The 26,537-nt window shown below is 40.1% G+C and overlaps 1 protein-coding gene and 1 long non-coding RNA gene across 36 annotated transcripts in view; one reads left to right on the top strand and one right to left on the bottom strand.

Moving 5' to 3' along the window:
- CACNA1C (calcium voltage-gated channel subunit alpha1 C) overlaps positions 1 to 26,537 on the bottom strand; it is an 852,604-nt gene that overhangs the window by 82,257 nt on the left and 743,810 nt on the right. The gene's annotated exons all lie outside the window — the stretch shown is intronic.
- Positions 1 to 26,537, top strand: part of LOC128326992 (uncharacterized) — a 235,157-nt gene that overhangs the window by 103,553 nt on the left and 105,067 nt on the right. The window lies entirely within an intron of this gene.

Genomic DNA, 26,537 nt, shown 5'->3' with positions numbered 1-26,537 from the left:
TGCAGTGCTAAGATTTCCAATCTTGAAAAAAGTTTTAATGTCTGTGAGTGCACTGCAAGGAGCAAAATAGAAACAGAAATAGAAGACTAACTGTATAACCATTTAAGGAGGAGTGTAATATATAAGGGACTGCCTAAAACTAAGAGATTTGTGGTCAAGCGTATTTAGTGCTTTCTGCATCACTTTTTAGTTGCTCTCCAGAGCGTCTGTCAGGTGGTACCAAAACAGCTGGTGCAGCTGTGATGCAAATCACTGGCATGGGGCAGCAGTGCACCTCCTTGCCGCCCCAGTCAGCGTCTTCCCAGAAGTGGCCGGTGCATGTGCACACTCTCCCCATTCCTTAAAGGTCACCACCACCACCCGCCAAACCGGCCCGGACCTGGCTCATGCACATCCCTAATTAAATGTGGGATCTTATCCATGCTATGCACTCTGTTCTGCTCAGAAGCATGTAGACAGAAATGTTGTCAGGTTTATATGGTTGGCTGAGAGTCAATTTGATACACACTAGACACTAAAATCAAAGGTGAACATTAATATAAAGTAGCTGTTTTCTTTTGAATGGGCTGGTGACCCAGTGGAGACATTGGGCAGCATCCAAACTACTAAATTAGTTCTGAGTAGTCCTACTGAAATTAAATAGTCCTGTAGAGTAACTCCTGAGTAGCACTAGTGAGTAACTTAGTCTGGATAATGCTCATTGATTGGGAAATACAAAGTAATGACTAAATAACATTGCCTCCTGAATAGTTTAGTGCACTGAAATTAGTGAAGTAGCACACATAGTGATGCCATGACTGACATTTATGGTACCTGATTGTCAGCTTATGATCCATGTCTCAGTCACACATGTACAAACACAATTTCAGTCTATGTTTTCCAACTGCATTATAACAAAGGCTTGCAGGTACACTGGCAAGTGTACTACTGAGCTAGTTCTGGAACATACACAGTGTGCTCATGCTATGGGGAAAGCTTAGAGGCAGTTATACTTTCTTGCCTCATGTGCTGTTTTATTGAGCCTTGTAGTTTTGGCTGTCCAGAAACATCCAATGGCATATGCAAAACTAAAAACAAAGGAACATACAAGTACCTTCTTGGTGTTCTTTTGTGGAAAGGTGTGTGTGTGAGATCTTAGCTACTATCTGGTATCTGTCTCTCTGGACTCTACATTTGGTCATAATCACTCATAAACTGGTAACTATTTGCTCATACTCTCTTACTTCCTACTTTCTTAGTGACTAATAGATCCTTAGTCCTTATTACCTCTTTGTAAAACTTTATTAACTCTTTGTAAAAGAGATCTTATTACCTCTTTGTAAAACCCTAAGAACTAGGGATATGCGAATTAATTTGGGTACCATATGATTTGTATCCGAATCTGGCTGATACAGGTGATTTGTTGACAGAACAAATCACCCCTATGCTCAATTGTTTTGTACCCTCAATTGCCCAGATTCGGGTACAAAACAAATAACCCAGATTCAGACCCGAAACAATTAGGGGATTCGGACTTCATTTTGTGGCCAAAGTGGGTTGGGTGGTAGTGCCCAGTGGGTGGAAGCTACCACTCAAATTTCAAATTAATTGGGCAAAGGGGTGATTTTAATTTTTTTTTTTAATTTGTGCATCTTTAAGCTTTCCCCATAGGGAATAATGGGGATTTCGGCTGCCTTATAGCTCCATGTGGTGGCACCAGGGTGGCCCAGAGCGGGTTGTGGTGGGTGGTAGTGCTCAATCGGTGCAAGGAAGCTATCACTCAGATTTCAAAGAAATTGGGCAAGGGGGTGATTTTTAACATTTTTTTGACGTTCACACATCTTTTTCTCATAGGGAATAATGGGGAATTTCAGCAGCCTTAGTTGTAAAAATTGTAATTAAAATTTTAATTTAATTAGAATCCCCTATCACTGCTCATCTTTATTCATTCATAAATTTCTTTGGTGCAAAATGATTAATGAACTTAGAAAGAATCCACTCTCATTTCCTACCAGAGAATCTACTCTCAGAACACCTCAGACATTGAAAACAATAAAACCCAGTGCCCCATGGGCTTCTGGGTTTGCGGGTGGTTGGCACCCTATGTGCACTACACCACAACCCAGTCTGGACCACCCGGGTGCTCCCCAGGTTGAGTTATGGGGCTGCTGAAATCCCCATTATTCCCTATGGGGAAAAAGCTTAAAGACATGCAAACTTCAGAAAGAAATTAAAAACCACCCCTTTCACCAATTTATTTGAAAGCTGGGTGGTAGCAGGCACCTTGGGCACTACCACCCACCCTATTCTTTTGCCCTGGAACCTCTTTTTTGCCCCGAATTGATTCAGATTTGGAAAATTCGGGTACAAATCAAATCTGGGGCAATTTGGGGGGCAGATTTGGGCCCAAAACAAATTGGGGGTGATTTGGTATGAATTGAATCAAAAAAATCGATTCATGCACATCCCTAGTAAGAATTGTCTTCCTCAATGAATGAAACCACAACCCCTCAATTCCAGTTTTCTGTTTCCGGAAATGGCCAGCCAGAAATCCATACAGAATGTACAAGAAGGATTAGATGGTGGTAGACTTTCCTTTTGTTAGTTCAATAGCTCAATATCCTTCATAAATGTATCCAATCCTTTACAGGGAAGATTTTCACAAGAATGTATCACATTATTAAACTTTTGCACTTTTATATTATTGTCAAGCAGAAATAAAGACATATTGTCTAATCCTTTAAAAAAGTCATTTACATCATTACTTCTTTTTGCAATGGATTCCCAGTCTTTTCTGCATCTCCCCCCACCCCAGGCATATTTTTGGAACAGGGCGATCATCTCCAACTTCACAGTATTCTAAATTTGGATGCACCACAGTCTTGTATCATGGTATTGTGATAGTTGCTGTTTTATTTATAATACTAATAGGGAAGGGATTAAAAAATCCTGCTTACACAACACATCTTCATAACGGCTGACATAAGTTATTCCACGTATAGTCAGTCTGCAAGATACACGTGTCAAACTTCTGTCTTATCATTCATAGAGTACAAAAATATGCAGTGAATCATTTTCTTTCTCTTTAAGATACAAACAGGGAAGTAATGTCTGCAGATTGTATTGAGTCATAATGTGCACTAATGTGTCTGATAGAATGGACTTCATTGTACTTTCTACACCAAGTTATAATCATTACATAATTATTACTGCTAATAAGTAAGTCCACTGATATAATTCACATAGGGCCACTTATGCAACCGTGCTGATGAGAGCTTTGTTGAACTCTGAATTTTTACATGAAAATACCCTCATTTGACAGCACTGAGATCTGCTTCAAAGGTGAGCATCATGTTTCATGCTCATGTTATCCAGTTATGATATGATATGATGAATATTTATATACCGCTTTTCAACAAAAAGTTCCCAAAGCGGTTTACATAGATATAAATAAAATTTTAAAATGGCTCCCTGTCCCCAAGGGGCTTACAATCTAAAAAAGAAACATAAGACAGACACCAGAAACAGCCACTGGAGGGATGTTGTGCTGGGGACAGATAGGGCCAGTTGCTCTCCCCCTTATCTATGTCTCTGGCAGAAATAGATGAGAGATGCATCAGTTAAATTGTATATGAGACATGTCCATGGGGGTAACCACTTGCTAAAACATTTGAGGACTCCAGAACATCCAGAATGATCAAGGTTAACATTCAAGGACTGTACCTTTTATGAGCATCTGATGTTAGGAGATCCATCTGTCAAGCCCTGTAATCTCCACCAATTAAGTTGTAGATTATTTTGTTTTCTCCTGGTTGGTGGGAAGTGGTATTGAACTGCAAAATCCAGATACCTTCATAATTATATTTTATTTTCTTTGAGCTAGGGACCATGCCCATTTAGCATTAGCACCACAGGCACTGTTGCTGCAGCCCCAAATTTCAATTCAGTTGCAGTTTCTCAAACTAGACTCTCACTGATGAAGTCATGGGCTTACCAAAAGCCTATGCATTCCAACCAGGTCAACAACTAGTAGAGAAGAAAATAAATATCTTGAATTATTTTCTAAGAGTGAAATGGACTAAGGTACTGTAGCAATATTACAATAACTGCTATTGCTTCCTAATGTCCCTTTTCTGTGTGCATTGTGGAATACTAGTTGTGTAGCAGCTGTGATAAAGGTAGAATTCTAGCTATATTTTCTGGCAAAGTGCAGACACCCAGACTTAGATATTAAAGAAATAGTTTCAGGTTATGAACAAATGCACAAATCCAATAGCAAAGGACACTTCTTCAAAATGAAATGTAGCTCTCTCATAGAATCGATGATAGCCACATGAATCAGATAATGATTTCAATTAAAGGAGTAGTTCTGTAACTTCAAGTAGTGTTAGGTTCCTATTATCTTGATCCTTAAGTTCTACCCAAACTGCAAGCATCAGAAACTTGAATGGTGAGTCTTTCTGGAACTCTTCTGCCATCCACATCTTGTCCTTCTACCCTTATATCATTATGACTATGTCTGAAGCTCTGATTGTGAATTTATCAACCAGTACAGATACTACTTGAACCTTCTTGTTTGTGCAAATGTAACTGCTCATGCAGTGTGTGAGCAGCTCAATCTAGGAAGAAGAGATTAATAGATCACATGGTTTTCTAATCACAAATAAGGAGTCATGATCTTCTGTGAGTCCACTCCTCCCACATCATGCAGCTCATGCCATAGCTCACTTGTCTAACCAGTTACTTGCATGGCAGTTGAAGTAACACTTGCTTTAATGCTAATCCTAAATAAGATTCTTCGTTCCTACATATTTGTCCAGAGAATATTCAGATAAGAACTGTCTTTTATCTTGACTGTAACTATGCTTTCAGGAGTCAGCCTTCTTACTTTACTATGATCATCCTCACACTGTTAAATCTCTGCTTTTTTGTGTTAATGAGAATTTGGACAGAATATCTTTTTGGGAATTTCCATTACCCAAAAAATCCTTTGAAATCCACAACAGCATTCTTGCCTAACAAAAGACTAGACTGCCCTTTGATGCTTCTTGTAATAGCAGTTTCCGGTTATTAGTTTCCTGTCTGTTCTTCTGTTTGCTGCTCTAATTTTCTGGAAGAGTAAAACATCCATGTGCTGAAGAAATGGGAACTTCACACTATTCTCCTGAAATTGAAGTCTTATCAAAAAGGTTGAGGCTGGCTAATTACATGCCTGCAATCACTGCTGTTTCCTTAATAGTTTCCAAGATGGCCTATAGGACTTGTGCCAGTAAAGACTGGGCCTCACTGAAGTCCTGGATAAAGGCATTTCTGGAGCACTGCATAGAATCCTCACTTCCCTGTCTTCAGCGGCCAGTCACTGATCATGATCAAAGCTTACTGAAATAAGTACTCTCATTGACATCAGTGGCTATGGGTCAGATTCAAGCTCCATATGGTTCATTTTACAAGGAGTGTTGTCTGACTCTTGTGCCTGTCAGGATTCTGGAGAATTGTTAAGAGATCCCCTGATGGATGTCAGGCAGACACCGCCAGCTATCCCAATGTATTTCTGTAGCCTAAATACCACATCCTTTCCTTCAGCCTGGCATATGGTGATGAGCCCATTCTGAACAGAATAACCCCGTCAGCCATTTTTTACCTTAAGTTCCAAGCTAGTGGCAGAGAGTAACAGAACTATGGAAAGCTGGTGGAGAAAAGTTTCCTATCTATCTATCTATCTATCTATCTATCTATCTATCTATCTATCAAATTTGTATACTGCCCTAAACTTTCATCTCTGGGTGGTTAACAATAAAATACCACAATAATTCTAACTGCTTTCGGAGTTGCTGTCTTAGGGCAAAGAAAGATTCAGCAGACAATGACGGTTTGGAAAATGGGAGATGTGACTGATGGACCTAAGAGACTGATTCATTAGTGCCAAATTTTTCTTCCATTTCTGTTAGACCTTCCTAACAACACTCTCTCCAAATTCTCATCCTCAGCCCCTCCTCCTCCTCCCACTCCCCCACTCCACTCATTTCTAAGAATATTCCTTTAATACTCCTTTTCAGCCCCCCCCGCCACCTTTACAAGTGGCACGGTCCCTCTTCTCCTTTCTTCCCTCTTCCACTGCCCTGATGCCCCCTTTACACAGCCTCTTTTTTGCTCTCCTCTAGTGAGCTTCACTTCCGCATATTTGATGCGGTGCTGCTGCTCCCTACTGGTGAGCGGGCTGCTGCTCTCCCTTCCTCCTTCCCCTCATTTTTCTCGCCTTCCCCTCCCTGTGCTGCTGTAGCAGCAGCTGCAGCTCTTGCCATGGCAAGAGTGAGAAAATCAGCTTTTTCATGCAAGCGAGAGAATCGATTCTCTACTGAAAATGGTGGCAGGCGTGTGCGTGCCTTAATAATGTTGTCAGGGCGCATGTGCGCTAGTCACCATTTTCAATAGACTCTTGTCATAGAGCAGGAACATTGGCTCTCCCACTCTAACATGGCGGTGGTGGTGGGGAGGCGGCAGGGGGAGAAATGCACTGAAATAGGTGAAAGCAAGGAGGAGGTGAGGGAAGGGACAGCCAGCTGATTTCACTCGTTGGGCAACATTTTTCACTCGTCACAGATGAGTAGACAAGTGGATTTCTGTAACACTGTATATACTTCATAATCAGAAGAAACTCTCTGGGCAGCATCTGACTTGCAGAAGTATGTTTTACTTCTAAAAAGTGGGGAGGTGATTATTGGAGGGCCTCAAGGACATATATTTGGGGACATTAGGGGCAGCAAAGAGGATAGGCAGAAATAATCCTTTCCTCATGCCACAGATCAAGTGGAATGTACTTCTCAAGCAGAAGGTTTGTCTGGTTGTTGCCTAGAGTTTTTCTGATGCAAGCTGTCTTGCATCTGGTATGTCTGCCTCTTAATATTGCAGTTATAAATATGCTACATATCCACTTGTCAGATTTGAATTAATTAGTTTCTTTTGACTATTAATTGGTCTTTTCTGACTATCCCCATGAGTGAAATGTACTTTAGCAAGAAAAATGTTAGTGTGGATGCTGTCCTCTGTGTAAATTGTATATGTTTGAACTATTAGTCAAGGTCACTGGAATGGCAATAAGTAGATTGGTAACCACAGAGGGAGGTGCACAAGAGTCCTATAGTTAACTGAGAAGGGGGAGAAAGATACAAAAAGAAAGGCAAGAATTGATAATGTGAAAGTTGAAGTATGGATCAACTGGCAAGCAAACACACTTGGATGAATGCTTAAGGAATCAAATATTCTGTGCACAAGGACTCCAGTTCAATTGTTATGTGCATAGCAGCCCTGTCAGGACAGGGTATTCACCAATAGCCCTGAACATCCGTTCACATGGAGTGACAGGACTGAATCCAGTGCTTTGCTCTCCTGCTCTCTGAACAACTGGGGCTATGCACATGCAGCAGTCTGCTGCTGGATGGTGCTTTATAGGTGTCAGGAACTAACATGCTAAGAATGTAAGTTCGCGTGCAGTTGTCATTTAGACTACTTATACACTGCTTTTCATCAAAAAGGTTCACGAAGCCAGATTACAGAGCAAAAGGAATAAGAAGATGGGAGAAACTCAGGGAGAAACCAGCAGCAGCCACTGGCTGACATATTCAAGAGCCATTATTTCCAATGGGTTTACTCTTGTGTAACACAGTTTGCACAAATATAGTGTTCCTAGGCTGATGTATGCTTGTGCAGTATATCAGCCACTGTGTGCTATGCTGGGATGGGAATGGATAATTGCTCTCTTTCTGCTAAATGTCAGACCATTACCTTAAAGGGTGCTCCTTTGCCAAGTTGGCAGGGGTTAGTTCCTCATCTGAGTAGGGATATGTGACTTCCACATATAGGCCCCTGAGTCAGAGGAAATGCCTAATACTTATAAGGAACAGTAAAATTCTATCCATGTATACAAACTCATGCTATTTTGAATATGTGAATAACATAGTTTATATACCCAGTGAGACTTTAACTCATCCATTCTATGTAAATTTCCTATGAATATTAGGAAGCTGGATGTTGTACTAATTAGCATCATTCTTATATGCAACCTTTATTTGAATCGCACATATTTACAGACTATAATCTTACCATTCCAAGTGCTGAAGTAATTATAATGGAAAGTCAAATGCTTTAATTTGTTTATGCAAATAACTCCCCACAGTATTACATATTGATTTGGTTATGAAAGATTCACATATAGAGCTGAGAGCTCTATAGTAAATTGAATTTCAGGAGGAAATTATAGAAATATAGGAAGCTAAATATATACTTATGCTTCTTAACTTTTGACTGTATTAATAATTCGGTTCATTACATAGAGGCAATAAGTCAAAGAGATGTGGCATGGTAATTGAGCTCATGGAGCTCTAAAAAACATCTATGTTAGTATGTCCTATTATTTCAGAGAGCATTGACTGCAATATTCTTGTTTACATCGAGTTGGTCACAGGTCTGACTTTTTGTCTAAACGGACCATAAATATTTGCTGAAGAAGTGTCCTTTTAGAGCTTATAGTCATGAGGTGACTTGTGACTCAAATCAGTTTGAAGCACTTCAGTTTCTTCAGTTTCTTTCATATTATTCTTAACAATCAGGTTTTGATCCAGAAGTATATGCACATTTGAAGGTGCAAAGGTCATAGTCTTGAAGGTGCTTCAGTTATAAACTGTCCTTATCTGTAACTGATCAAAGCATTTTGGTAAGCTGCAGTAATCAGCATTAAACCTAGCCACCCTTCAGTTGTGGCCTTACGAAGTTGAGAAGCATGCCCAAAGCTCGATAGGTTGTGAGGCATCAAAATTTGGTGATGGACAGAGTGCAGCAAGAAGTAAGCCTGTTGGAACATTTCTTTCTTTTTGCCACCAGCATCAGTCTTTGCTTGTTAGAAAGTTGTAACCAACTGCTCTTCACTCACCTGGCAATTTTTCAAAAATTGGGGAGTGGGTAGTATATACATAGCACTGCAAGAAGATTGGAAGATAATATCTCCGTTGTTTAGCAACACTTGACTCTGGTACCTGTATATTACTCTAAGCAAAATCATATGCATGACGAAAAGCAGAAGTTCTAATATTGAACTTGACTCAAACCTTGAGACTTAATGAGATGGAAAGACTTCTTGGTATCATAGTGGAAAACACACTCAAGGAAAATGCCACATTAGGAATTATTTTTAAAAGGACTGAAATAAAACAGCAAGTATCATAGCACCATTATAGAAAAGCATTGTATGCCAATTTTAGTATATTGTGTACTGTTCTGGCCACCCCATTTTAATAAACATATCTAAGTGAGGTGGAGGGTAGCAATATGATTGAGATTCTCAAAATCAGAGTGGAGTAAGAGAAAAAATATATTTTTTCAGATTACTAGAACTAAATAATCTAATACAATTCATTTGCAATAGGTTAAGGACAGAAAAAAGGCTATTTCATCACATAATAAGTAACTAACTTACAGAAGTTATTGCCACAAGATGTAATGATCGCTACTAGTTTATATGCTAGTTCGTATAGTTTAGAGTAATTAATATAGTCTATATTAATAAAAATGGGGGTTGGGCAAGAGCATTATTGTTCAAGGACACTGTAACACACTTGCACAAAAGTTCCCATTGAAATAAATGGCATGCCGCAGTTATGCAATTGTTGTGAAACAGCAAGCATGCTTGTGGAAGTGCAACACTAATCTGGAATGCAAACTCCAGATTTAGTGCTATTAGCTAGTGCAACAGCAGTGTGTTATGGTAAAGTCTTTTGACAAGCGGCTCGTTGCTGTAGATGTCAGCCAATGATCAGATTGTACCTATTTCCATTACACGTTGTTTGTGAATTTCCTAGGGACATGTGCCTCCTGCCCCCCCCCCATGTTTGCTTGGCAGAAGAGACTGGATCCTCAAATAGTGACTGCTGTACAAGGGAGACAGAATTTAGTGCTTTTACATATACCATAGTTACCAAGGTTGAGGATTCTGTATATAAGTGCCCTAGTATAACTACTTGTAGTATTAATAAGAGCAGCATTGTTTCATCTGTAGTTCAGATTTTACTGCAGTGTACCATGATGTATACTGTGCTAATACATATTTTGTGATGGAAGCTCAAAGTCAATATTATGTATTGACCAATTGAAATAATCAAATATGCTTAAGGCAAAACATCACCTGAAAGAAACTGAGCACTTTTTAGTCTGAAATTAGACTATATGTTGCAGAGAAATTATACATGAAGGCAAAGTAAATGCCTCTGAAGGGGAAACACATTTTACAGTAAAATGCTTCATCTGAAATTGGTGGATATAGGCAGGAAAGAATAGTTTACTGGTGGGTAATTTTTATTTTAAAAGTAGCACATTTAATTCATTTTCTGTGCCCCTTTATTGCTTATTTATTAGGAAGTGATTTAGGGCTAAACTAGATGGCGCTTGGCAGGGACTTGAAACAATCTCCTGATAGGTTTATTTTTTTTAATGAAAAGCTGCCACGGAAGGCCATGAGGATGACTGGAAGAATGACAGGGGGAAGGCTGCTTAACCTCCCCCAATCTGTCCATTTTTTGCTCAGAATTGTTCATCCCAAGTTGTCTTTCGTATTTTCCACCAGGAGTGGAAAAGCAATGGGTGTAGGTGTAGGAAGGAGTTGACTGGCAAAAATGGACAGAACAAAAAGAGTTAAGCAGTCCTTCCCACCGCCATTACTCTGATTAAACCCACAACTTCCTTTTTCATTTTTTTAAAAGGTTGACTATGAAATGTGTCTGCTGTGTAATGTATAGTTTGGCTCTTAGTAGTGAAACTGCAGCGTCCTCAGAAGGAAATGTTGTGGAAGCTTATTGGATTGGAAGATATGTGATAAAACTTACTAAAAGATATGAGCCATATTGAGAATCAAACCTGTTAATAAGGAATTCACTTGTATGCATTTATGTTTGTCCCCTGGGAACTACTCATGTGAGTAAATGCATGGTTTTATTCCCTAAATATAACTGAAAACTGGCTTAGTGATGGATAGGAAGGAATAGCTACAACCACCTATATACAGTGCAAAATGAAACAAATCCTAGTTTACAGAAAGTTGTATTCAGTGGCCTTGGCCCAGTTCTGTATGCAGTTGCCTCCTGATGTCCCTGTAGGGATGTGGTTTAGCACCACATCCCTGGTTTGGCACCACAGGGCTTGGCACCACAGGGAGACGAGCAGTGAGTGGGATCTTTAAAAAAGAGGAGAACAGGTCCTTACCTGCTCTCTGCTGCTGCATGCAGCTTCCTGCTGCGATGGCGCTGCCCCCAAGAACCTGCGTGCTGCACTGGCATGAACATGGTGTCTATGCATGTGCAGGTACCATCTGCATGGTCAACATGGTGTTGATGACCATGCAAATGGGGCCCGCAGATGCCATGTTCGTGCCAGTGCCATGCACGGGTTCCTGGGAGTAGTTTTGGTGGCAGAGAGAAGGTAAGGACCTGTTTTCTTTTTTTAAAGATCCCACTCACTGCTCGCCGCTCCCCTCCCTGTGGTGCTGAACCAGTCCATGAACCTCGGTGCAATGGATGGGGATACACATCTTAATCCTCATCAAAAAATGTATCCAGCTAGTTCAGTGGATTCTGGATAAGCATTACAATGATGGTAGGGATATACACCTAGAAACCATTCTGCAGCCACATTGGTTGTGCACCCAGAAGGCTGCTTTTGTAGGCAGAATTCCTTTGCTTGGGTTACTGATTACAGTGCACTTAAGTATGTGTGGTGCATGAGTGGGAGGGCAGGTTGCCCCAATTATCATGGTTTACTTTTCTTCATTGAACTAAAATAGCAGCCATTTAACTTGGATGGCATCAATAAAGCATAAGATCTAGGAACATTAGGTGGTCTGGCTTTCATTGACAGGCAGCATTGGTATGAAAGGTATGTATCTTTATATGCAGAGATCACAGAAATGCAGTGCATTGCCACCACTACTTCCATGGCCCATTCCCCTCTTCCATCATAGTGGCCATTTGTTAGTGAGCAACTAAGAGTATAAAGGATAAAAAAATATGTACCACATAATTGTTCAGCAACTTTTCTTTTCTTTTTAGTCATAATTTTCTCACTCCATTTCTATCTGTTTAGGTTTCAGGGGAAGCTGATCCACAAATCTGCTATACCACAGTACCAGCGGGGCTGGTGGGGACAGAGGGAGGCACAATCAGGCTGCAACTGTGATTAGATTGTGAGCCCTTTGGGGACAGGGAGCCATCTTATTTATTTATTATTTCTCTGTGTAAACTGCCCTGAGCCATTTTTGGAAGGGCGGTATAGAAATCGAATAAATAACAACAACAACAACAGTGTCTGTCTTCCAGCCCTGCTGTGAGTCTGTCTCTTCTCCCTGCCCCAGCTGTAACTGGTGACCAGCCCGCATGGCTCTAATTACAATTGTGGTGGGGCAAAAAGAGAGAGGGAGAGATATGCCCATGGCAGTGCTGGAAGAGAGAGAGAGAAAGATGCCACTGTGGCCGGTTCGTGCCTGCCCTCAGCCCCACAAGCACTGGCTGCTGCTGCATAGTACTTGATACAACTAAATCAGCTTAAAATTCAAGAACAAAAGTTTATTAGAAATTGAAGAGTTGCTTTACCATACCAAGATAATTGAAGGCAACAGACCTATCAATTACTATGATGTCTTAGAGGAGTTTTCCTTTCTGACCTTTCATAGCTGCATATTTTTTATTAAGCAATAACCATGGAATGTTCAATATACAGTTAAGCGAGGTAAGAATGATAATAATAGCTGGTACACAGAGCAGCAATTTGGGATGTAGAAGAGCTGTGTTCCTATTCACAGAGGGTTACTCCCGTGCTCTTAACTCAGACAGAGTCTTCCTGAGCAGCAGAACGTGTGTATGATGGGATTGGGGAATGATTTTAGCTGTGCAGTTTGCCTTCAAAAATATGTTTCTGAGGGTCATAGATGCCTCAGGGACATATATTTGGAACACAAAGAGCACTTACCAAAGGCAGGGGAGAGCAGCAAAAGTCATCACCCCTCCCCCCATGCACATGCTTTGCTGCTCTGGAAGACCCTGGCTGAGTTCAGAGCAACCATTCTGCATTGGCTACTCTGGATGTCAGCTACTATGTCTCTTTCTTGTTTTACTTCTGGAAAAAGTACTTTTTCCAGAAAGTACACACTATTTCACAAATGTGGAATATTTTGAAACAATTTTAAATATTTTTAAATTATTCAGACATTTGGAATAGAATGTTTTTATTTTTCTGTTTTTCTTTCAGTTCTAAAGTCCTTTTTGTGGGGTGGAGGGATATATATCCATCCAAAATCATCCATCAAGCAAACATAACCAAGAGTACTCTTTCCTTCTTCTGAGGACAATATCCTATCGTGTATATTTCAGTCACAAGCATTCTCCTACACATCACTACTGTGTATGTGTCTGCAAACATACTGAGAGGGTATATATATTTGCTTGTGCTCCTGAGAAAGACTCAGGTACACCAACAAACTGCCTCTGCAAACTCATCACTTTCTTAGATGTAAATACATGTATAAGCCTTCAATTACATACAATTGTGATGTAATTTAGTGACACTAAGTGTTTGTCAATAGATTTGTAGCTCACTGCAGAAACATTCTGCTTCAGATGTGTTGATATAAACCTCCTACCATCCTGTTTTTTTAAAAAAACAGGTCTGTAATCAAGGGTTCTTAAACTTTGGTCTTCAGATGTTGTTGGACTACAATCCCCATAATCCCCAGCTGCAATAGCTTTGGCCACAACAGCTGGTGATGATGGGATCTGTAACTCAACAACATCTAGGGACTGAAGAACCACTGCCTTAAACAGAGGAGGATGCCATTTGAGAGCTATTATTTTTCTGTCCTCTGAATCTAAGGAACTTTACAGTTGAAATGCTAAGCTTCCCATTAATTTAATGGGAATAATGTATAGTCGCAATTCACCAACCTTTTCACTCTAGAGTAGTCTTAATAAAATGAGTGCTCTAGAATCAGAATACTGTAGCCTAACGTTTGTTATGTGCGACAAGGGGAAAGTCTTGCAGACTTGTTATTATACTTTTGTTTTATATATACTTGCACATATAATATGGTTCAGGTTCATAATGTAATTAGATTTATGGCTTTGCTTTAGTTGGTTACTGTGATTGAGATCCATGACATTCATGCCACAGAGCAGTCCCATTGACTTTAATAAAATGCTGCAGCCTCCATCACCATTTTGTGCCAAAAATACTGTCTTTTCTTCTTCATAAACCGCCCCCCCCATACACTGTATAACTGATTGCTTATTTAAAAGATGTGGTTTGTGGAAATATAGATAAGAAATTTCCACAAAATTAGGATGCAACTCTTAAAAATATCTGTATACATTTGATGGCATAGGGAGTATAGTGGCTTGTTACTGTATTTTGCTGCTATTCTGAAATTGTGGCATGTGGAGAAAGCCACTATTATCCTGAAACAATCACCTGTGGTGAAAGGGGTCTATAGGGAAGTCAGTATGATTCACTGTAACTGCTACTAAAAAGTTTTAATTTCTTTCATTGCCTTGTATTTCAAAGATTCCTTTCCTGGAATGGGAAAGCTAAATGGAGAATTAAAGAAAGAAAGAAAATCTTTCTTATAATTCTATTTCCCCCTTTCTGTTCATGTTCTATCTTTCTCACAAAATATCCGCATGGACAGTGTTTTAGACAACACTGGGTAACACATTTCTCTTCTTCTTAGATCTAGTAGAGATGTGCACAAACGGATTGTGCACGGGCTGGAGGAGTGGGAAGTGGTTGCCTTAAAGAGCCGTTAAGGAGCTCCTTACCTGCTCCTCTCCACCCTGCTGCTTTTCCAGGTGCGGTCCCCAAACGGCTGCATGGGGGCTGCAGCGCTGTTTCCTGCAGCCTCCATGTGGCATCGGCACCATGCTGAACACACAAATGGCCAACACTGCATGGAGGGTGCAGCGCTGCAGCCCAGCATGGCTAGTTTGGGACTGGGCAACATGCCCAGAAAAGTGGTGGGGCAGGTAGGAGCAGGTAAGGAGCTCCTTACTGGCTCCTTAAGGGAACCACTCCCCACCCCATCGAGCCAGCTTGAACAGCAGCACCTGAGCCAGTTCAGTGCTTCTCAGAGGAGGTGCCAAACCGACTCGTGCACATCCCTAACTTCTATGGTGGGGAGGGGGAGATGGAATAAAAGCACACATCTATGTTCTTGAAACATCTAATTACTGTGAGGACTATCTAAAAGCAGTAGTCCTTTAAGGGTTCATTTCACATTAATTTGTCGAAGATAGCAGTGTTCTCCTCAAGTCAGTTCTGCTTCTGAAGATTCATGGAAGTGAAATTTTAGATACAGTTCTTTGTATCAATGATTTAAGGTAAAATTCAGGAGCATTTAAGGTAAAATTCAGGAGCAACTCTGCAGTTTACACACAAATTTCAGTTATGACATTACATTTCCATGCATCTTCAAATATATGCTTATGGAGGCTGAGAATGCTTTGTAATCATCAACACCAAAAGGTATAGTAGGGTTTCTTTTACAGATGAAACATTAACTCTCAGATCTTATGCCATCACTCATTTGCACATTCTTTTATTTAAATATAGGCAAATTTAGATTTGCCCATTGTCTAGAACAAACTGAGATTTTTAAAAAGACGTGGGCTGGTTTATTAAGCTGGTGGCTAGACTAGGGACCAAGCCTCACCTGCATTACTGAAGTTTTACATTTCAAAGCCACCTCAAAGTGACGTTTCCTTTTTATTTAATGTGGCAAAGCTTTTTCTTCCAAAAGTACTCTCCCATGGTAAGATCCACAAATCGGAGTCTTCAGAATGTGGTGTAGTGGATAGACAGTTGGACTTGAATTGGGGAGACCTGGGTTCACATCCCTGCTCAGCCATGAATCTCACTGGGTGATCTTGTACCAGTCACTATCTCTCAGCCTAACCTACCTCACAGGGTGCTTGTGAGGATAAACTCCATGTTCACTGCCCTTAGCTCCTTGAGGAAAGGTGGGATGAAAATGTAGTAATAATAAATATCTGATCTTGTAATCTTGAAGGGAGTTCAGGAGAAACATTCACCATTCAATGACAGGGAAGTGCCACCTCATGATGGCTTTACCATAGCAAAAAATGAAAATGAGAATCAGGCCTAACATTATTCTGAGAATTGCAGCTTAAAAGAAAGCAAAATTCTAACATGGCAATTCCGCCGCCCCACACTAGAAAATGATTTGATAGCTCACCATACCTTCATTCAAAGTCCAGTTTAAACATTTTTTTAAAAAAAACCCCAAAGATAAGTTCCAGTGATTTATTATTATTTCATTAATATTACTGTCAGAACAGTCTATATACTTCTCCTAATAAGCAATCAAATTCTGTCCAAAGTAAAACTGAATACAGTGGTCATTATAAATTACTCAAACAAATTTGCATGTATTTTCTTATTTTGCACCACTGAATCTGCTTCTGATAGTCATGAAGCGAGGCAAAGAGCTCAGCAGGGCACTGACCCACTCCCTCACCACTGGAAATCCGTACACTTGAGGGTTAGAAACTTGCTTTTTAATCATGAAAGCCCATGTTCTGAGCCTGAATGCTGCACACAGTACCAGTCTCTTTACTTGAGCAGTATGTTTATGGAATACATACAGCTCCAAATATTGTTTTTAAAAACAACAAGTAATAATTTCTCCAGCAAACAGCTTTCCCAATAATCACCCTAAACAATATCAAATTGAACATGCACACATAAACACAAGGTAAAGCTCAGAAATACACATAACTGTTAAGATGGGAACACTGAGGGTGGGATAACACAGAATGCCAAAAAAAGCTGCTGTGCTTCTCCTGCCGTCTGCTAGCTGTGTATTGGAGGACTTTATTATCCACCTGCCAGTCATGCAAGACTGAGAGAGATCTTTTTTACTGTCTCATTCCAAGATTTGCTTGTAGAACACTGCAGTCCTAAAACAATTACTTGTTTGTGGAAAATAAAGATTTCTTTCCAATAGCAGAACAGCAAAGGGCTGGGAAGTTTAGAGGATAAGACAGAAAGCAACAGAGAGGTGAAGAGACTGACACAGCTGCAGAGATGAATGCAGAGTCTGAAAGAAAGGCCAAGGCTATGTGCATGCCGTCCTTCCACCAATCTTTGTTCCAGGGCATGGGCGGGGCTTATTTTAGGCCACAAGCCTCAAACCACTTACACGAGAATAGTAACAATGGGACTCCAGTTCACTCAGTGGAATTACTCCAGAAATACTCCTAAGTGGGTCAAGGATTGCACCCAAAGTAACAGAGTAAATTTTCAGATCAGTCTATATTATGCAGGAAACTGGCATCTCAATCCTAAAGCCATTTTCATGGAAGCATGCTTCACTGATTTCAATCGAACCTACTTCCAAGTAAGTGTACTTTGGATTGTAGCTTGAATCCCACCAAACAGAGGCTCTATATTCACTTAGGAGATTTTCCTCCAGTCCTTGGTTGACATTTCCACATTTGTCTACGTAAGGACTGCAAGACTGAAACTACAGCTTCCTGCTCTCAGACACATTTGACTGCTGTTGAAAATTGGCTTGCAGAGGTTTGGTTGGGCTAGGAAGACAAAGATAAGGAGGGCATAAAAGTTGGGAATGGAGAGAAAGAGGAATAAGGTTAAAGGACAGGTGCACCACATTACTGAAAAAGGGAGACTGGAATATTCCAAAGAACACAAAAAGGCGTCCCATTTTCATGGTGCCCACTTAAGTTAAAATGTAGATGTTTCTAAAAAGAGAGATAACTCCTTTTTGCCTGGTCTAACTCAGAGCAACTTGTAGCCAAGACCAAAGGATAAATACAGTGGCTTTGCTGGCCCTGTCTGCAATAGGCAAAGGCTCTGAGATCATGCGTGTTTCTCAGTTTTTATTGATGAGTCTTCTAGTTCAAAAATTCGAACAGTTATTCATGCAGTGCGTCACAACTGTTCCTAAGGACACATTTCGATGGACATTGTGACCTGGGGTGTGTCTATATATACAGCTGTAACTTCCTAGAGATTATTGCTGTGGTTGTTTGTTATTGCCATCACAGAAATCAGTGGCTGACATTCTGATTAAAGAAGTGTGCATGCTTCAAGCCTCTGTGGGTACACAGTGGGATCTCTTGTGCAACTCCCCAGTCTTCTAGAATGCACAGTGTTGTGCAACAATCCTAATATTTCTGAGTGCTGCCCACAATCCAGAAGCACCTGTAAGATAAGAAACACGTTGCTGAAGGTCAGTGACTTGTTTCTGATCATACAAAGTACTTCCAGAGTGCAAGGAGCTCTAGGAAGTATTAGGGCTCTTGCACAACAATTTCTGTGGTTAGGTAACACACTGAGGCTATTCACACATGTGTGCAAAACCGGGCTAAGGGAGCCCAGCGTGGTTTTGCACATCTGTGTGAACCACCAGGATCGGGCGAAATCCCACATGGTGGCAAACCCACCTAAGTAGCCTCCCATTAAAACGAGGTTAAGGAAGTGAGTGCTCTCTTACCCTCATTTTTCTGATTGTGTGTCAGCCACGGCTGCATGCATTCGCAGCTAGTACATTTGGGGAGGCGGGATTCTCATAATGCTTATCGGAGCTCGGGGGGGGGGGCGTGGTGCACTGTGCAGTGGCGCTTCCCTGCACCTTGACCCCCAGAGCTGCTGGGCGAGCCATCATTCATCTGGGTGGGTGATCCGCCCATACAGGGAAGGGTAGGAGACCGTCCACAGGGAAGGTAAGTTAAACCCAACTTCCTACAGCAGACCACTCCGGAGCTCTTCTCACCGATCATGAGAAGAGCTCCACTATCTTCTCCATGTGAATGCTGGGAGATGTCATAAGGTGGTTTGGACTGAAGTGCCATCAATATGCAGATGATACCCAGCTCTACCTTTCTCTGACATCAGATCATAGGGAAGCAGTGGATGTATTGAACAGGGGCTGGAGGTAGTTATGGGCTGGAGGTGGGCTAGCAAACTGAGGTTCAATCCAGACAAGATGAAAGTGCTGCTGGTCAGTAGAAAAGCCGATTGGGGTAGGGTGATTCAAATATTTCTGGACAAGGTCGTACTCCCCTTGAAAGAGCAAGTGCACAACTTGGGGTTATTGCTGGACCCTGCTCTATTGAATTTTAAGATTTTAAAGTTTTACTTTATTTTAACTTTTGTGAACTGCATGGGGATGTCTTATGAAAGTTGATCTAAAAATTGAACAAATAAATACATAAATTAAAAAAAATGCTTCCAGGGACAGAAACAGTCAGGACACAGACAAGTTTTTGGATCTCAGAATTGGCCCTGAGTCACAAGCATTGAATCAACCTGTTGCTTCTTCAAAAAGCATTGAGTATTTTAAAATAAAGTTCTAATATATGGAAGTTCATTTTAAAAAACTTGATTTTCCCCAGTATCAGAAGGTGAGCAAATAGATCTTGCTGAACTTTGCTTGGGGAAGGTACTGTACAGGTTTATCTGGGAGAAACGTTTCAGTGGGTGGGTATGTCTAGAACTTGTGTGAGAAAAGGAGACTATTACATCCTCATATTTCCCCCTCCTCTAGCATTCCCCTATAATCATCCCAGTCTTCTACTCATGCAGATGATAACTTTGGTCCTGTTCTAATCAGGTTATTTATTTATTTATTTATTTATTTATTTATTTAACATATTTTTATACTGCCCCAAACTTAGTCTCTGGGTGGTTTACAACAAAGAAGTTATGGCTCCTTTTACAGCTCAGACAGTTGTATTCAAATATAATCTTCCAAATATGTCACTGAAACCTTAGAACTGAGGATACCACACTGTATCCCTTTCTTTGTCTTTCAGCATACGTAGGCACACTCTTACATGCAAACACTTCCATGATAAAAACAAGGGCAAAAGTTTAAGATTACAACTCGGACATTTCTGCCTAGGATTGAACTTTGATGATTCTCAGACCCTATAGATCCTTCTTGTAAGCATTCATATGTGCTTGTAAGCATTCATATGCGTGAAATATTAATTTCAAGCTCCTTGACAGAGACACAGACAAACATTGCTAGCCATGCATAGATAGGCAAAAGAGACCCCATTCAGAGACCATAATTGCACAATCCTCCACATACATATATGTGTGACTTTTGTATACGAGCCTGATATAGAGCATTGATTCTATTCAAACATGGAGGAACATCCTGCTTTGCTACAGACATTCCAGCAAGTAAACGAGTAGTACTCTAAACCTGGCATCCTTTTCAGCCAGTGTGGATTTAGATGCAACAGAGAGCTCCCAGATATTGAAGAAAAGAATAATGAGCGATAGTCCTGCTAAAGACTAGAAATGTATATTGGCTGGTTTCTTTGAACTGAATTCTAAAAGGTGCACATTCTGTTAGGAACATTTCAGACTGAAGTCTGGTTGCCTCTTCCTGTTCCTCTAGGCATATAGACCCCACATCAAACCTGAATCCCTCTGATATACATATTTTAAAAAATAAGGAGAGCCTTCTCTTGGAGAGCCATCCAAGAGAACAGGTTGTGATTTGTCAATATATTATAGCATAAATAGCTATATTTATAGCTATTTAGCAATATTATAGCTAAAAGCAACACATACCATCCAATATCTATAGTATAGAAAGTAAGTTGTTCTCAACATATGACTTAAGTCCTTTCATGAAGAACAATTTCCAAAGTCTCACCTTTCAAATTTTGTAACATTATTTTTCAAAAATTGTATTTAAAAAGGTGCATGTAAATTTCCTCAAACGTAGTTGTGCAGAATTAAATCCCTTATTCTTGTACTATCCATGCACCTGAATGTAGCTATTCATAAATGTCCAGAAGAAGAGGTAGAAATTCCTGTTCCTTGCTTTACTACCACATATCATGAAAATGGGAGACTGAAGTGCAACAAATCAAGTTTTTCCATCTACCAAGTCATTCATATTATCCATAGTTACACTAATACCCATTAGTTATATAAAGTTTTGCCCCATAGGATTTCCAAATGCATGATATACATTTACGAAAATAGGGAATTACCAGGTTTACAGACACAAAGGTGTCATATACAGTGAGGCAGAGTTAGGAGCTGAGCATCAACAGCTGTATTGCCAAAAGCCTACATCTGGGCTTGACCTATGCACACTTAAACTTTAGGAATAGCCTCAGCTATTAGTGCACAGATGGGTTTGTATAAGCCTCTCATACAGAATATGGGAACTTTTTCTGACAGAAGGCTAGAACTCCTCCTGTATTTCATTTAAGCAAAATCAAAAAGGCAGAGGCAGGATAGTAAGAGCATATGCCAACTTTAAGTTAATGTTTGTATTCATGTGCTTTTATGCTTTCCACCTATCCGTCTTTCAATCTGATCATTATTACTAGAATTCAAAGGCAAGGAACAGGAGGAAAACAAATCTAGCTGATTATAAACTTGAAGAAGTAGCTGAATGTCATTAGATTTAGAAAAGTGAAGTGAAGTTAGCAAATCAAAGACTAAATTGTAAATTTGGGGGCAATGGGAATGTAGTTATACAATTCTTGCTAATGCTAAGGAGTCTAACAGTGCAGTTTTGTGCGCCCTTGTTTGGAAGTAAGTCCCACTGAACTCCCACTATGTAAACATGCATAGTAGCAGACTGTAAATCTTGTATGTAAGCCTCTGAAAAAATAATGCAACAAATTTGAGAACAGGCCAGCTGAAAAGTGAATTTGGCAGAAACTTCTTATGCAAAATCCAATGCCAGAGTTTTACACAGAGATGATGTCTGATACACCCAGTAATTGATGCAAGACATGTATCACTGTAGTGCTGAGAAGTGCAGTTGAGATGACACACCCTGCAGTGATTTCTACACTTGACTCAGATCTACACCTTGAAACTGGAACAGTATAAAGCTAGTCCTAAATTATTGTGACATTGTGATTACTTCAGTGGGAATTTGTGTGAGTATAGGGTCAGCATGATGTGAATGTAGCCTTAGGAGTGGTCCCATGTGTTCACACCTTGACATTGCCATGCATAGAATTAGAGAGTCATGCCAATAAACATGCACATGCACAAAGCAGACTCACACATGCACCCTCAACTCTAAGGCAAGCAAAGATACATGCCAAGATACTTAGGCACTTGGGTGTCTGCATCCACACACAAGCTCAATGATACTTTTAAGGCTTGTGCATACATTATCTACCCGAGGTAGATGTCACCTGTCCCGTGTAGGCTATAGTTAGCCTGGATGGATTCTAACCTACTTCTAGTGAATTAGCTCTAGGCACTGCTTAGAGCTAGTCTGCTGCTACCTAGAGGTAAACAAAGCAGTCACCCTCTTGGTACAGCACCCAAGGGGTAAAAGTTTATGTGTGCACAAGCCCTAAGAGATACACCTGAACTCAGATACATAAAAGATGTGTGTGACTGGGTACATGGGTTCATTCTCTCTGAAACAACTTCAAATGCACAATTGATAGAAGTGTACTAAAGTCATACAAAACATACATCACCAACCAATGTCACCCAAACTGTTTCACTATGGACACAAACACACTAAATCTAAATATGTGAAGTTGTGATAAAAATAATTCACAAACACACACACACACACACACACACACACACACACACACACACACAGGTATTCTCTATTAGGGTTTTATATTGCAGCCTTCTGTGTTTAAAAAAGGTACACAGATTACAAAGTTCTTAAATAACTAGTGACTTTCTTTTTTCATAAAGGAAGCTCTCGTGTGAGATTTGTTCCTAGCTTTTTCAAGTAATTTTTAAAAGTGCCATTTTTAAAAAATGTTCAGTTGTGTTTGACCCAGAAGCAGTAGCTCCATCTGCCATGACCATATAATGGAAGGTGAGAGGGCTGCCTTACTGCGGAGGACAGTCCATTTTAAAAAAAGGTTGTTGAGGAGTACTACTTGAGAAGCATGTCTGAATGTTGCATTAAAAAACTGCATTAGCAATCAAGTGCAAACCCCGTTAGCACTTTCAAGGGGGGAAATATTATTTTCCCAGAACCAGAGTACTGAGGAAATGCTCCCCCCCCTGCCCCCAATGCATATGCTAGCATGACTCTCTGGACTGATGGAACATCTAATGGGACAATTTATCTCTGCCTACCCATCTGGGAAGATCCCTTAAAAGCTTACAGATTTATTTCAGGAACTGGGCTGTTATTTCTATGCAATACTATTGTCCTTTTTTTTTCTCTTGTAAAAAAGTGGGTTATATGTAATGTTCTTGTGGTAGAAAAGCCTTTACATTTGTTGCATCTGTGTCTCACCCTTCTTCTAAGGAGTACTTCAGAATCCTAGGCAGTCTGCATTCAGATACCAGCCAGACCTGCTTAGCTTCACAGAACTAGACCAGGCACCTTCAGATCATTTTCTGGAAATCTGCTGCTGTTTACAGCCAGGTTTGTTTGAAAAAGATTTGTAGACTTATTCCTGTTCACAAAGCTGGGATGGGTGGTCTTTCTACTATGTGACAACTAGTTCTTTTACTCTCCCTTTATAACCCTGCAGTGGTTTTAATTCCTCTGGTCTCAGAGCAAATGGCGTCCCTAGCAAGCACTGATGTCTCAAAGTTACTAATCATTTTTGGTCCTCCTGTACTATAGTGAGATGTTGGTTTTTCCAATTATTTTTTTAAGTGAAGAAAGAAATTCAGCCTATGTAATATACACACATGTACACACACACACACACCATAAGGTACCAAGTTATCTGTGTTTTGTACACTTGCTTTCTATTGCTCTGGCAACTAAGTGCTTCCTAGTCAAATTAGATCTACATGGCAAAGTTCCAGGGGGACCTCACAGAATGTTCCTGTTCAACACATCCATCACCTCTCATGTCATGCCAAAAAAGATTCACCTTCAATATTGAACAAATCTGAGTGTGATTATTTACTCCCAGTGCTTTCTGGTTTTTGAAAGAAGGAGCTTCTGGTTTCTCCCACAACTTAAATTTGCCCAGTTGCTACTGAGCTGGATGCCAGCCTGGTCTTGGTGTCAGGCTAAAATCTACTATTATGTAGAGCTTGTGGGGAGTTTTCCTCATCGTCTCCTCATCCCATCCAGGTCAGCTGGTGCAAGACAAGCCAGCATACAGGCACACAAGGCAGATTTAGTCACTCACAAACTGTGAGCAAAGCAATAAAGCTCCCATGGTGGAAAAGGCAAAGGGGAGGCGCATCTGATCAGCAAACCATTTTGCAATGCTTGAGAAGAGGAAAACTGTCCAAATTATTTACAGCTACTGTTGCCTATCTGCTAGGGGTGGGTGGGGGTTGCATACCAAATGCCACAAGCAGGAAGGGTACTGATAAGACAAATCAACATCCATTCCCATCCATTCTCTTATTCAACAGGATTATAAGTGCAAGAGGATTCCAAACATATCAGAACAAACTCCGTCCTTAACTGATTTTCAATTATCGGTGCATCAAATATTGTGCAAAATAAAATAAAATAAGAAAATCAAAACCAATTAATTTATTATAACAAATGTTAGGGATTAATAGCAAAGGTTAAAAAGAGGAGGTTTAAACATGCCAGGTAATAAAATGACATGTGCAGAATTCTGTAGGACTGTATAGTAGGAGGGTAATCTTTAGAGGGAATTCAGGGAACCATTAACAATGCCATTTGTAAGCTTTGGGACAGGGAACACCTTTTCAGCTAATACCAACAATGACTGAACTTGCATCAAGCTATTCAGAACTTCCTCTGTTTAACTGGGTTCATTTGACTCTCAGCAATTAGGACAAACAACTTTTAATATGCCTTTTGTCTGAGACTGGTAACACAGGTGACATTTCGTTTTAAATATGTTTAGCAAAAATAGGGGAAAGCCCACTTTTCATCATACTTACCATCTTCGCACATATGTGTGACTGGGTACATGTGTTCATCCCATGTACCCAGTAACTAAAATGTGACTTACATGTGGTAAGGAATAATTAAACTTGAGAACATAAACATAACTGTCAACTCTGTACTTTTTTGGACAACCATATAGCTAGCCTGTGAGAATTAGAAGATACAGTTAATGCATCTAATGGATCTGATCTCAGTTCCAGGTCAGAAATTCAGCTGGAACTAAGATCAGCTCAATAAGATTTACCAACATCTTCCATTTCCTGTGCACCAACCCCACTACTATTTACTGGAAAAACAGTAGAGTAGTGAGGCTTGCCCTTAAAAAAAATGGAATTTTTTGGAGCAGTTTCTTCTAATTAATTTATCAAATCACATCTGTCTCTATAACACATCTATCTCTGTATAGAATCCTTCAACATTCTTGATATTTCCACATTGTAATAGCAGTTGGTGAGGACTGCCAGATGCAAACATGTTGAATCAACAGTTTATATGATCACCTTTCACTGGTGCAACAATCTTCTCTTGGATAGGGGTCCCTCCCTCCTCCCACTTCTATGCCACCAATGATTGGTGGGTCCATGCTCAGACCTGATCTGTCATGGATTTGTGTGTGTAAAGCCTAGGTTCTAGAGATGGGGATTTTTACCCAAGTGTAGGACCCTTTTTCCTCTGCATAAAGCACTCCAGAGGACAATTTGTGAGTTGAATTCTCTTTTTACAAGAATATTGCTCTTACGGGATCAAGAATTTCTCTGTGTCCAATGCCATGCACTTTGGAATGTAATATTAATTGGTTTTAGAGTGAAAATGTTTACTGCAATATAAACATTTATATTGCACTGGACCTTTCATACAGTCCCAGTTATTTAATCCCAGTCTGCTCCACTATGTTTCTGTCAATCTAGTTCCAGTCTAGTTTCTGTAATGAGGTTTTTCTTTTCTAAATATCATGCTCTTTATGACAGTCTTCAAGATCAATCCTGTATTTGGCATGTATGTCAAATAATCAGGAAGTAACTTGGGCATGTTTTGCAGAATATGTGCTAGGCTGGAAACGGACTAGATTTCATGGTCCATATCCATTTTGGAATATATTTTTTTAGTGCAGCTTTTGTATCAGTTCACATAATATATAAATGCATGGAATGTGGGCAGAATTGTATGGTTTTACAGCTTATGTTTGGAAGAAAAAAGTTGGTCATATAATGGCCTGGCATATCACACTTGGTTCCCACTATTCCACCTCGAAAGAGTTGCCCTATAGATCTCTGTGAAGTGGCAAGTGTCTCAGTGCCATGGGAAATTTAATACAACTTCAGCAAATTATAGTCCTAAATTTGGACCTCTTCTGCAACTTCCTAGGGCACAAACCTGCTCTTTGTGCATCCACTCCACATAGTTTTTATTTATTTTCCTACTATACAGTTTTTACTCATGCCAGGCTGGTTATGAGGGAAAGAAAATGATGCAACAGTCAGAAAGTCCTCAAAGTTGATCCAAAATTTAAAGAAACAAGCAAAAAACCAAACTATTTAGAAAAACAAACAAAATCAATCTTAAAAAAAAACATTCTTTAAATAAAAAGGGAGGGAGGAAAGAAGGGAAGAGAATAAAAAAAGAG

Source organism: Hemicordylus capensis, chromosome 5, assembly GCF_027244095.1.
Source record: "Hemicordylus capensis ecotype Gifberg chromosome 5, rHemCap1.1.pri, whole genome shotgun sequence".
Taxonomy (NCBI): Eukaryota; Metazoa; Chordata; class Lepidosauria; order Squamata; family Cordylidae; genus Hemicordylus; species Hemicordylus capensis.
The sequence above is the reverse complement of the archived record's forward strand: the minus strand, read 5'-3'. Positions and strand labels throughout refer to the sequence as shown.